The sequence below is a fragment of the Pristiophorus japonicus genome, unplaced genomic scaffold, assembly GCF_044704955.1.
Source record: "Pristiophorus japonicus isolate sPriJap1 unplaced genomic scaffold, sPriJap1.hap1 HAP1_SCAFFOLD_60, whole genome shotgun sequence".
NCBI lineage: Eukaryota > Metazoa > Chordata > Chondrichthyes > Pristiophoridae > Pristiophorus > Pristiophorus japonicus.
Genome location: NW_027254509.1, coordinates 3,947,276 through 3,957,479, shown reverse-complemented (window position 1 = coordinate 3,957,479; position 10,204 = coordinate 3,947,276). Strand labels below are relative to the sequence as shown.

Genomic DNA, 10,204 nt, shown 5'->3' with positions numbered 1-10,204 from the left:
GATGAAAGTTGGCTCAAGGACACCGGGGTGAACTCTCCTGCTCTACTTCTGAAAAGCGAGCATGGGATATTTTACGTCCAGCTCGGAGGGCAGACAGGTCTCGGTTTAAGATCTCAACCGAAAGTCAACAACTCCGACAGTGCTGTGCTCCCTCACAACTGCCGCTCCGATATTACAAAACCTACTTGAAATTCTACTCACCAAACTGTCTGTCGCAGATGCAACGGTCCATGGCAATATTGGTAGCAGCGAATATTGGAAACACCTTGTGGATACTAAGTCCTGTCTTCACACGGAGGACACTCTGCTTCGTATTTTCTGGCACCACCACCGTGCTAAATGGGATAGATTCTGAACAGATGGAGCAGCTCAACGCTGGGCATCCTTGAGGTGCTGTAGGACAACAGCAGCAGCAGAATTGTACAATCTGTAAACATATGTCCAAGCATATACCCCATCTACCGTTACCTTGTAAACAGAGCAGCAAACCTGGACAACGCCTCAGCCTCCGTTTTTCAATAGAAAAGAGATCAAGCCTGTTCTTCCTTTGCTGATATGTGTACACTGGCTGTTCTGTTACCATCCTTGTAAATCTTCTCTGCATCCTCTACAATGCCTCTATATGCTTTTTATAATATGGCGAATGGAAATGTGCACATTAACCGGTGTGGTCTAACAATGGTTAAATATAGGTTGAGCATAAATTCGCATCATTTCTATATTATACGTGCTTTTTGATTTTGCTTTTTTATGACCTTGCTAATCTGTGTCTTAACTTTTAGAGTTTTGTGTATTCGCCTTACCTTTGATCTTCTACGCCACCCAGACTGGTATTCTCCAATAATAAGTGACCTCCCTATTCGTCCTAACAAAATGTAACACCTCATATTTATATGGTTTGAAATTTAAAAGCCAATGCTATGCCCAATCTGCAAGTTTATTAATGCCCTTCTCTAATGTGTTGTAGTCCCCCTCATTTTTGACTACCCGCCTAATTAGATGTCACTTGCAAATTTCGATGTTATGTTTTCGCTTTCTCGGTCAAGTTGTCAATATAACTTGTGAACAACAGTGGTCCCATCAACGATCCTTGTGGAACACCACTTTTCACCTTCTGAACATATGTAAAGCTCCCTTTTAAGGCAACTCTCTGCTTTATGTATTGAAGCCCGCTAGCTATGCATTCTAGTTGACTCCACTCAGCATTGTGACCTGGCTTGAGGGTCTTATTGTTTCTATTTAACAATCTAGAGGTCCGAGTGTTCTATTTGATTAATTCAAGCATGTGGTCATCGCTTGCAAGGGCAGCATTTGTTGCCCACACCTAATTTCATTGTTAATGTGCTGGTGAGCAACCATATGCACCTTAATGGCTCGCTTCGACATTTCAGAGAGTAGTTAAGAGTCAACCACGTTGCTGTGGGTCTGGAGTCACATATAGGCCCAGACTGGTAAGGTCGGCAGATCCCCTTCCCTGAAGGAGATTAGTGAATCAGACGGGTTTGTTACGATAATCGTCACCATTATTGATACATTTAATTTCCAGATTAATTTAAATGAATTTAATTTACCCTACTCTAATGGTGGGCTGTAATTTCCTGTCTCTGGAATACTAGTTCAGTATAATAAAAATCAAACCACTATGATTCACCGCCTGTGTAATGTGTTCGAAGGGTTGAATGACTCCACCTGTTCGTTTACAACAGTTGGAGGTAAGGAATGGCAACCCCCTGGTCCGGTGACTGAACCATCATGTCACTATTAATTGCCTCCACATGTTTAATGTCTCGAGGTTCGGCATGACTCCTCCTGTCCTTGTATGTAATAACACAAGAGTCCTTTATTATAAACTGCCTCGTGTGGCTACCCGGTCTCTTTGAGTCCTACTTCGGTAAAGAACAAGATCCGACTTCTTGTATTGCCTAAATGACATCCGACAGTAGCGCACTCTGGTGTCAGATAACTCATGCATAAATATATTACACTGTGCATCAGGATAAGGGACGGAATGTCATCCCCCCGGTCCTGTGTAATCGGCTCGAGTGGTTGAATGGCCTCCTCCTCTTTCTGTACAACAGGTGCGTGGGTTTGGCAATCCGTTCTCGTCATCTATGCAGCAGCTGCGGGCGACAGAAGAGAGTTCCACTGTTCTTCCACGTGTCCTTTGCAAGTTTTTGAGCGGTTAATGGACTCAGCCTGTCAGAGGCTCGACGTCTTGCTCCTGTTACTGTGCAAATGACCCAGTGCGCCCAGAGAATTCAGTGGATAATTGGAGCCTTTGTGTGACAGCAAGTGCAGGGGCCGCAGTTTCACATCTCTGAAGAATTGATTTGCTGCAAATTTGATTGTGCTGCCCAGGAAACATCAAATCCTGACCTAAAATCCGTCTCTGGTGGGACACAAAGCCACAATTTTTGAATGCCTGATATGACGTTGAATAAAAGTCTATTTGTCTGATATTTCGCAGCGATCTTTGGACTGTTATAACAAATCAATCGTGTAGCTGCGATGGCCGAGTGGTTAAGGCGTTGGACTTGAAATCAAATGGGGTTTCCCCGCGCAGGTTCGAACCCTGCTCGCAGCGATTCGAAAGGAAATATTTTGCTCTTTGATTTGATCAATGGAATCTAATCGTACTTTTCTCCACTGCCTTTTATTACACTGATTGATGCGGAGCTGATGTTCGAATTGTCAACACTCTTAATTTGCAGGCATTAATTAGTGATGGTTGGTTTGTTGGAAACTATTTGCAAAGATCAGTGAGAAATATACACAGGAAACAGAATGAAAAAATATATTTTAATAAAGAGCCCTGCAAGGAAATCACCTTCAGCTAATGAGTGTGAACATGGTTTGGTTTTTAAAGTTGAACAACATTTTACAAAACACCAGCACAAGCCTCAAATCTGCAATTTTCTGATAACATTAGGGTTTGGACCAAAGTGAGACGCCTTAGCCAAATGGCCACGCGCTCGCTGCAGTTCAGAGCAGCGTAATGGTGAGAATGAGGGATTACACACCGGTATTGTATTTATTGCTGCTTGATATTTTCCACTGCAGACCAATCACCAGCAGTGAGCCATTCTGTGATTGAAATGCGAGACGTGGTAACGCCGCGGATGATAAGCAAACGTCCATTAAATGCTGCAAACACGCCGCAGGTCCATGAGCTCTTTGCAGAACTAATGTTTTGCAGCATTGCTTCAATGTATTGCAAGGTCCCGTGTGAGATGTTTTCCGAAATGTTTAAGCTGCTATAAAATACTGTCACCTTACCACGAAGAATAAAATAAATAGCGAGTCCGTGAATAAAACCCGCTACTTTGGCATGGTTCGCATCAAGCTCCAAAAATAGAGCTCGCCCACCTTATTAATATGCACTTTTTTCAGACGCTGTGAAAGAAAAAAAACTTTCATTTCTACGGCGACTATCACCTCATGATTTCCCAAAGCAGTTCGCAGCAAATTAAGTACATCTAAATTGTGTTCACTGTTGTCATGTAGGAAATGCAAAAAATGACAGCATGGAAGGAGGATATTTCAGCCCATCGTGCAGGTGCCGGCCGACCAAGACCTTCCCAGCCTGAATCCCACATTCCAGCTCGATGTCCGCTCTGTAGGTTACTGCAATTTGAAATGCTCATGCAAGTATTTTTAAATTTAATGAGGGTTCCTGCCGCTACCAGCCAATCAGGCAGCGAGTTCCAGACTCCCACGACAAACTCATAGCTTGTCGCAACAGCTGAACTTCCCCAATAACATTAAATATATTTCCCGTGGTTGTTAACCAATCTGCCAAGCGAAACAAGTCCTTCCTACCCACTAGGTTTTGGTCTCTGATAATTTTATACACCTAAATAAGGTCTCGCCTCAGCGTCCTCTGTTCAACAGCAAAGAGAACATCATTTCCAATCTTTCCTTAAAGCAAAATTCTCCAGTCCAGGCAACATTCTTGTAATCTCCTCTGCACCCTTTCCAGTGCAATCACATATTTCCTGAAATGTGGTGACCATAACTGAACACAGTACTGCAGCTGTTTTATACAGTTCAAGTATAACCTCCTTGCCTTTGTATTCAATGCCGCGAGAAATATAGTGAAATATTCAACATGCCTTTTGAACCACATGATCTACCTGGCCTGCTACGTTTAGGAATCTGTGGACCTGCACTCCGCAGTCCCTTTTCCCCCCTACATATTTCAGCATCGTACTAATTAATGTCTATTACCTTGCCTTGTTAGACCTCCTCAAATACATTACCATACAATTATCCGAATTGAATTATTTGCTGATCTGTCAATCCCGCCATCCCGGCCATCAGTCTGGTGAACCTTCGCTGCACTCCTTCAATTGCAAGAATGTCCTTCCTCAAGTTAGGAGACCGAAACTGTACACAATACTCGAGGTGTGGCCTCACCAAAGCCCTGTTCAACTTTATTAACACCTCCCTGCCCCTCTACTCATATCCCCTCGCTATGAAGGCCAACATATCATTTGCGTTCTCAACTGCCTGCTCTACCTGCATGCCAACCTTCAGTGACTGATGCACCCAGGTGTCGTTGCACCTCCCCTTTTCCTAATCTGTCACCATTCAGATAATAGTCTGTCTCTCTGTTTTTACAAACAATGTTGTTAAGCTCACATTTATCCATATTATACTTCATCAGCCAGGTCTTTTCCCACTCACCTATCCTATCCACGTCACTCTGCTGCCTCATAGCATCCTCCTTGCTGCTCAAACTGCCACCCAACTTATTGTTATCCGCGAACTTGCAGATACTACATTTAATCTCCTCGTCTAAATCATTAATGTACAATGTAATCATCTGTGACCCCAGCATAGAAACTTGTGGTACCCCACGAGTCACTGCCTGCCATACTGAAAAGTACCCATTTAATCCTACTCTTTGCTTCCTGTCTGCAACAAGTTCTCAATCCACGTCAGCACACTACTCCCAGTCCCAAGTGCTTCAACTGTGCACATTAATCTCTTGTGTGGGATCATGTCGAAAGCCTTTTGAAAGTCCAAATATACCACATCAACTGGTTCCCCCTTATCCACTCTACTGGAAACATCCTCAAAAAATTCCAGAAGATTTGTCAAGCATGATTTCCCTTTCACAAATCCATGCTGACTTGGACCTATTATGTCACCTCTTTCCAAATACGCTGCTGTGACATCCTTAATAATTGATTCCATCATTTTACCGACGACCGATGTCAGGCTGACCGATCTATGAATCCCTGTTTTCTCTCTCCCTCATTTTTGAAAAAGTGCGGTTACTTTGGCACTCTATAGAAACTGATCCAGAGTCTATGGAATGTTGGAAAATGACTGTCAATGTATCCGTTGTTTCCAAGGCCACCTCTTTAAGTACTCTGGGATGCAGACCATCAGGCCCTGGGGATTTATCAGCCTTCAATCACTTCAATTTCCCCAACACAATTTCCTGACGAATAAGGATTTCCCTCAGTTCCTCCTTCTTACCAGACCCTCTGACACCTTTTATATCCGGAAGGTTTTTGTGTCCTCCTTAGTGGATACAGAATCAAAGTACTTGTTCAATTGGTCTGCCATTTCTTTGTTACCAGTTATGACTTCCCCGATTCTGATTGCTGCGGACCTACGTTTGTCTTTATGAACACTTTTCACTGTACATATCTATAGGAGCTGTTGCAGTACATGTCAATGTTGCCTGCAAGCTTCTTCTCCTACTCTATTTTTCCAGCCCTAATCAAATCCTTTGTCCGCCTCTGCTGAGTTCTAAATCTCTCCCAGTTCCCGGGTATGCTGACATTTCGGACAATTTTTATGCCACTTACTCCGCTTTGATACTATCCTTGATTTCCATTAATAGCCACGGTTGAGCCACCTTCCCTTTATTATTGTTTATGCCAGACAGGGATGTACAATTGTTGGAGTTCATCCACGCGGTCCCTAAATGTCTGCCGTTGCCCATCCACTGTCTACCCTGAAGTATCATTCTCCAATGTATCCTAGCCAATTCACGCCTCATGCCTTCGAAGTTATCCTTCTTTAAGTTCTGGACCATGGTCTCTGAATTTACTGTTTCATTCTCCATCCTAATGCAGAATTCCACCATATTATGGGCACTCTTCCCCAAGGGGCTTCGCCCAACGAGATTGCTAATTAATCCTCTCTCATTACACAACACCCAGTATAAGATGGCCTCCCCCCCAAGTTGGTTCCTCGACATATTGGTCTAAAAAAACATCCCTTATGCACTCCAGGAAATCCTCCTCCAACGTATTGCTTCCAGTTTGGTTAACGCAATCTATGTGCATATTAAAGTCACCCAGTATAACTGCTGCACCTTTATTGCATCCACCCCTAATTTCATGTTTGATGCCCTCCCCAACATCACTACTACTGTTTGGAAGTCTGTACCCAACTCCCACTAACGTTTTTTGCCCTTTGGTATTCTGCAGCTCTACCCATATTGATTCCACATCATCCAAGCTAATGTCTTTCCTTACAATTGCATTATTTCCACTTTAACGAACAACGCCACCGCGCCTCCTTTTCCTTTCTGTTTATCCTTCCTCAATGCTGAGTACCCTTGGATGTTGACTTCCCAGCCTTTGTCATCCTGGAGCGATTTCTCCATGGTGCCAACCACATCGTATCCGTTAACTGCTATCTGCATAGGTAATTTGTCCACCTCATTCCGAATACTCCTCGCATTGAGGCACAGAGCCTTAAGGCTTGCCTTTTTAACACTCTTTCACACTTTAGAACTTTGCTGCAACGTGGCTCTTTTTGTCTTTTGCCTTGTGATTCTCTGCCCTCCACTTTTACTCATCTCCTTTCTGTCTGTTAAAAGGGTGTTAAAAAAGCAAGCGTGAAGGCTTTGTGTCTTAATGCAAGGAGTATCCGCAATAAGGTGGATGAATTAACTGTGCAAATAGATGTTAACAAATTATGATGTGATTGGGATTACGGAGACGTGGTTCCAGGATAATCAGGGCTGGGAACTCAACATCCAGGGGTATTCAACATTCAGGAAGGATAAAATAAAAGGAAAAGGAGGTGGGGTAGCATTGTTGGTTAAAGAGGAGATTAATGCAATAGTTAGGAAAGACATTAGCTTGGATGATGTGGAATCTATATGGGTAGAGCTGCAGAACACTAAAGGGCAAAAATCATTAGTGGGAGTTGTGTACAGACCTCCAAACAGTAGTAGTGATGTTGGGGAGGGCATCAAACAGGAAATTAGGAGCAGTAAAGGTGCAGCAGTTATAATGGGTGACTTTAATATGCACATAGATTGGGCGAGCCAAGCTGGAAGCAATACGGGGGAGGAAGATTTCCTGGAGTGCATAAGGGATGGTTTTCTAGACCAATATGTCAAGGAACCAACTAGGGGGGAGGTCATCTTAGACTGGGTGTTGTGTAATGAGAGTGGATTAATTAGCAATCTCATTGTGCGAGGCCCCTTGGCGAAGAGTGACCATAATATGGTGAAATACTGCATTAGGATGGAGAATGAAACAGTAGTTAATTCAGAGACCATGGTCCAGAACTTAAAGAAGAGTAACTTTGAAGGTATGAGGCATGAATATGCTAAGATAGATTGGCTAATGATACTTAAGGGGTTGACTGTGGATGGGCAATGGCAGACATTTAGAGACCGCATGGATGAACTACAACAATTGTACATTCCTGTCTGGCGTAAAAATAAACAAGGGAAGGTGGCTCAACCGTGCTATCTAGGGAAATCAGGGATAGTATTACAGCCAAGGAAATGGCATACAAATTGGCCAAAAATAGCAGCGAACCTGGGACTGGGAGGAATTTAGAACTCAGCAGAGGAGGACAAAGGGTTTGATAGGGCAGGTAAAATGGAGTACGAGAAGAAGCTTGCACGGAACATTAAGCCGGATTGCAAAAGTTTCCATAGGTATGTAAAGAGAAATAGGTTAGTAAAGACAAACGTAGGTCCCCTGCAGTCAGAATCAGGGGAAGTCATAACGGGGAACAAAGAAATGGCAGACCAATTGAACAAGTACTTTGGTTCAGTACTCACTAAGGAGGACACAAACAACATTTCGGATATAAAAGGGGTCGGAGGGTCTAGTAAGGAGGAGGAACTGAGGGAAATCTTTATTAGTCGGGAAATTGTGTTGGGGAAATTGATGGGATTGACGGCCGATAAATCCCCAGGGCCTTATGGACTGCATCCCAGAGTACTTAAGGAGGTGGCCTTGGAAATAGCGGATGCATTGACAGTCATTTTCCAACATTCCATTGACTCTGGATCAGTTCCTATCGAGTGGAGGGTAGCCAATGTAACCCCACTTTTAAAAAAAGGAGGGAGAGAGAAAGCAGGGAATTATAGACCGGTCAGCCTGACCCCAGTAGTGGGTAAAATGATGGAATCAATTATTAAGGATGTCATAGCAGCGCATTTGGAAAATGGTGACATGATAGGTCCAAGCCAGCATGGATTTTTGAAAGGGAGATAATGCTTGACAAATCTTCTGGAATTTTTTGAAGATGTTTCCAATAAAGTGGACAAAGGAGTACCAGTTGATGTGGTATATTTGGACTTTCAGAAGGTTTTCGACAAGGTCCCACACAGGAGATTAATGTGCAAAGTAAAAGCACATGGGATTGGGGGTAGTGTGCTGACGTGGATTCAGAACTGGTTGTCAGACAGGAAGCAAAGAGTAGGAGTAAATGGGTACTTTTCGGAATGGCAGGCAGTGACTAGTGGGGTATCGCAGGGTTCTGTGCTGGGGCCCCAGCAGTTTACATTGTACATTAATGATTTAGACGAGGGGATTAAATGTAGTATCTCCAAAATTGCGGATGACACTAAGTTGGGTGGCAGTGTGAGCTGCGAGGAAGATGCTATGAGGCTGCAGAGTTAGTTGGATACGTTTGGTGAATGGGAAAATGCGTGGCAGATGAAGTATAATATGGATAAATGTGAGGTTATCCACAATGGTGGTAAAAAACAGAGAGACAGACTATTATCTGAATGGTGACAGATTAGGAAAAGGGAAGGTGCAACGAGACCTGGGTGTCATGGTACATCAGTCATTGAAGGTTGGCATACACGGACAGCAGGCGGTTAAGAAAGCAAATGGCATGTTGGCCTTCATAGCGAGGGCATTTGAGTGCAGGGGCAGGGAGGTGTTGTTACAGTTGTCCAGGGCCTTGGTGAGGCCACACCTGGAGTATTGTGTACAGTTTTGGTCTCCTAACTTGAGGAAGGACATTCTTGCTATTGAGGGAGTGCAGCGAAGGTTCACCAGACTGATTCCCGGGATGGCGGGACTGACCTATCAATAAATATTGGATCAACTGGGCTTGTATTCACTGGAGTTCTGAAGAGTGAGAAGGGACCTCATAGAAACGTTTAAAATTCTGACGGGTTTGGACAGTTTGGATGCAGGAAGAATGTTCCCAATGTTGGGGAAATCCAGAACCAGGGGTCACAATCTAAGGATAAGGGGTAAGCCATTTAGGACCGAGATGAGGAGAAACGTATTCACCCAGAGAGTGGTGAACCTGTGGAATTCTCTACCACAGAAAGTAGTTGAGGCCAATTCACTAAATATATTCAAAAGGGAGTTAGATGAAGTCCTTACTACTCGGGGGATCAAGGGGTATGGCGTGAAAGCAGGAAGCGGGTACTGAAGTTTCATGTTCAGCCATGAACTCGTTGAATGGCGGTGCAGGCTAGAAGGGCTGAATGGCCTGCTCCTGCACCTTTTTTCTATGTTTCTATTTTTCTATGTTGCTTCAGTCTCCATTTTGTTTCCCTCCGTGTCCCTGCATTGGTTCCGATTCCCCTGCCATATTAGTTCAACTCCTCCGCAAGAGCACTAGCAAACACTCCTGCGAGGACATTGGTTCCTGTCCTGCTTCGGTGCAGACCGTTCGGTTTGTACTGGTCCCAACTCCCCCAGAAACGTTCCAATACCACAGGAATTTGAATCCCTCCTTCCTGCACCACTGTTCAAGCCACGTATTCATCTGAGCTATCCTACGATTCCTACGCTGACTAGCACGTGGCACTAGTAGCAATCCTGAGATTACTAATTTTGAGGTCCGATATTTTGATTTAGCTCCTAGCTCCTTAAATTCGTCTCGTAGGACCTTATCCCGTTTTTTATCTATATCTTTTGGACCAATGTGCACCACGATAACTATCTGTTCACCCACCCTTTTCAGA

General features: G+C 43.9%; 1 non-coding gene across 1 annotated transcript; it reads left to right on the top strand.

Annotated features, from left to right (window-relative positions):
- Positions 1-2,502: 2,502 nt before the first annotated feature.
- trnas-uga (transfer RNA serine (anticodon UGA)) lies at positions 2,503-2,584 on the top strand. The gene has a single exon. It is a non-coding gene; the product is annotated as a tRNA-Ser (tRNA).
- The last annotated feature ends 7,620 nt before the right edge of the window (positions 2,585-10,204 follow it).